The sequence below is a fragment of the Hyperolius riggenbachi genome, chromosome 2, assembly GCF_040937935.1.
Source record: "Hyperolius riggenbachi isolate aHypRig1 chromosome 2, aHypRig1.pri, whole genome shotgun sequence".
NCBI classification, from domain to species: Eukaryota; Metazoa; Chordata; class Amphibia; order Anura; family Hyperoliidae; genus Hyperolius; species Hyperolius riggenbachi.
The window spans coordinates 526,899,969-526,903,627 of record NC_090647.1 but is presented as its reverse complement, the minus strand read 5'-3'; positions in this window follow the sequence as shown (position 1 = coordinate 526,903,627).

Below are 3,659 nucleotides of genomic sequence, written 5' to 3'. Positions count from 1 at the left end.
GGCATATTTCGGCAGGGGACAGCGGCTGAAGGGAGAGGAGCAGAAAGGCATGCGAGGGACCGGGACAACTACAGGGGGATTTAAGAAGCCCTAGGAAAATTAAACTGGGTACCTTAGTGTCACTTTTAATTTTATTTATTTATTTAAGTATTTAGATTAGGTTCCTTAAGCTTTAGGTTCCTTTTGATACAATACAGTTAATACACCACAATGGGCAAAATAAAAGTAAAACTTGTTAAGTTGGCCAATACACCATAGAATCTCACGTAGTATGAGGGCTTTCCGAAACAAATTGTTCAAAGTATTCCCAGTCTGTTGGCCCTTATGCTATAGGAGCTGAACAGGATTGTACAAACCATATTGTGTGGTGTGGGGTAAAAAAAAAAAAAAAAAAAAAAAAACTGTCCTTATAATTACCTCTGATAAAGTCTACAAATAAAAAAAAAAATTACTTTTGTGACATTTTCACCATGAACGGTAATACTGAGTTCCTCCTAAAACGTATGTATTCCACGGTATGATGATCCGCATACATGTTCTCTTTGGCTCTGCATACATAATTTACATTACAGATTCTTCTTATTGTTATCATGGATTTATGTAATGCTGATATCTTCTGTGGTGTTTTACTAAGTGCATAGGCATGCCATTAAATAGGGATGTAGCAACCACCATTCCATGGGCCCCTAAAATTCAAGCTCTCCCCACGGGATCAGTGAATAATGGCGCACAGCGCCTATGCATAAAAATGGCGCCGCATTAAAAAAATGTGGACGAAAATGTGGAAGCGGCTGGACACTAGGGACAACAGCAGGCTGGTAAAATATTTAAATGCACAGGAAGGAGGGGGAAGAGACGTTGCTCGGTCTGATCTTGCACCCCTTTACCGCCGTGCACCCGACCAGCCACGTCGGCCCATATTTATTTCCCAGCTTGTCTGATTAATACATCTGAAATTAAATCATCTATCAGGCAAGTTTATTGCGGCACTCATTTTAATCCGATTCGATAATAAGATTGCTGATTGAGCTGCGAAATTGGCAGATAAATGGCCACCTTTAGAAAGACTTGCAAATACAACTGGAACACAACAGAGCAGGACTGAATTTGCCTTTGGCTGTTCTCAGGGCCAGTTCTAGCTACAGTGGGGCCAAAAGTAATTTGGGAGCAGGGGTGCTCCTACCATTGGGCATAGGGTAACAGACCCCCCCCCCCCCTCACCTGGGTCCCCTTTTTCAGCACTCTCCCCCTCCAGAATGTGCACGGCAAACAGTCAAGCAGGGTGGGTGGGAGGAGAATTACTCACCTCACTTCCGCGTTCCAGCCGCTGGAATGCTGCGTCACTGTCATGTGTCATATCTCCGCCTTCAATGCCGCCCACTGTGTTTCTTTATGAGCGGAAGCACAGTGGGTGGCATTGAAGGCGGAGGTGTGGTACGTGTCGGCGATGCAGCGTTCCAGCAGCTGGAACGCGAAAGTGAGGTGAGTTATTCTGCCCCCGCTCGTCTTGCTACCCGCATTTTAGAGGGGGGGAGTGCTGAAGGACGGAACCCCGGTGAGGGAGGGGGGGATCTGTCCCCCCTCCCCGCCGCTGTCCCCGCTGCCTTTCCTTCTTGCACTGCTTCTCCTCCTATAAAAATTACAATGGGGGCCACTATACTACCTAAACTGGGGGCCACTATACAACCTACACTGTGGACCACACTATACTAACTATACTGGGGGCCCCTATACTAGCTATACTGGGGCCCCCTATACTACCTAAACTGGGGGCCACTATACAACATACACTGGGGGCCACACTATACTACCTATACTGGGGTCCCCTATACTAGCTATACTGGGGGCCCCTATACTACCTATACTGGGGGCCACTATACTAGCTACACTGGAGTCCACACTATACTAGGTACACTGGGGGCCACACTATACTAGCTACACTGGGGGCCACACTATACTAACTATACTGGGGCCCCCTATACTAGCTATACTGGGGGCCCCTATACTACCTATACTGGGGGCCACTATACTAGCTACACTGGAGTCCACACTATACTAGGTACACTGGGGGCCACACTATACTAGCTACACTGGGGTCCACTATACTACCCACACTAGGGGCCACTATATCTACCTACACTGGGGGGCCCTATACTGGGGGCCACTATACTACCTACACTGGGGGCCCCTATACTGGGGGAACACTATACTACCTACACTGGGGGCCACTATACTAGCTACACTGGGGGCAACTATACTAGCTACACTAGGGGCCACAATACTACCTACACTGGGGCCCCTCATACTAGCTATACTGTGGGCAGCTATACTACCACCACTGGGTGGCGGCAGCTGTACTACCTACACTGGGGGCAGCTGTACTACCTACACTGGGAGCAGCTATACTACCTACACTGGGGGCAGCTATACTACCTACACTGGGGGCAGCTGTACTACCTACACTAGGGGCATCTATACTACCTACACTGGGGGCAACTATACTACCTACACTGGGGGCAGCTATACTACCTATACTGGGGAACCCAGCTATATTGCCTACACTGGGGGCAACTATACTGCCTACACTGCGGGCAACTATACTAGCAATACTGGGGGCAACTAGCTACCTATACTGGGGGCAACTTTATTACATATACTGGGGCAACTATATTACCTATACAGGGGCACCTACACCTGGCATTACCCACCGTGGCGTTCTTAGTATGCCACACTCGCTCCTTTCTTTTTCTTTTTTTTTGGGGGGGGTGTCTTATAATAGCCCCGGGTGTCAAATGCCCTAGGTACGCCACTGCTTGGGGCCCCCCTAGCAATAATCTTCCTCATTCCCTGCAGGCATGTATGGGGTCACCATAGCTGGAGGTGAGGGGCACACACCTTGGGGGGCCCCTACAGGCTCTAGGTGCAATTGCCCCCTTTGCCTCTATGGAAGCGCCGGCCCTGGTTCTTCTGATAGCTGCTCTTACTTCAGTATTTTTCCTCCTGTCCTTGTAAGTCTCCTCCATCAGTATCTTATTTCAGCTGCATGCCTTACATCTCGGGAATCTTTCATTTCTCGAGCACTCCGCTCTCAGTGAAGGTTACCTCTGATTGTGTATTTTCAGTCTTTTTGTTCTTTATGTTTTCCTCGGATTTCTGATACTTTTGAATGCTTTCAAGACAAAACCCGCTTTCAGTTACAGAGGCTGTAAATATATGAGAGCGTTACACAAGCATTTTGTCATTTAAATTGATTTTGCTACATACACCAAAACAAAAGCTGTCCCAATTTATCACAAGCCCCTTTGTACTTCCCTATAGGGGTCCTCAGTATAGGCTTGGACAGTATTCGCCTTCAAGTGCAGTCTAGTTTCCACCTATAGTCTGGTTTCCACCAATATGCCATTACCATCTTCTGAACCATGGCTCCAGAGGTGGGACTATGAATGGAGCAGCCCCTGCAGGGCAGCCCTGGACAGGGGTGGGCTCAACTTCTTACCTTCTCTCCTAGACGCCTTCATCACATCACGGCTGGACTACTGCAATGACCTCTATGCAGGCCTCCCGAACAAGGATCTGTACCACCTGCAATTAGTACAGATTGCTGCTGCCAGATTGCTAACAATCCAAACTCTTGAAGATTGAACTGTTGACATTCATAT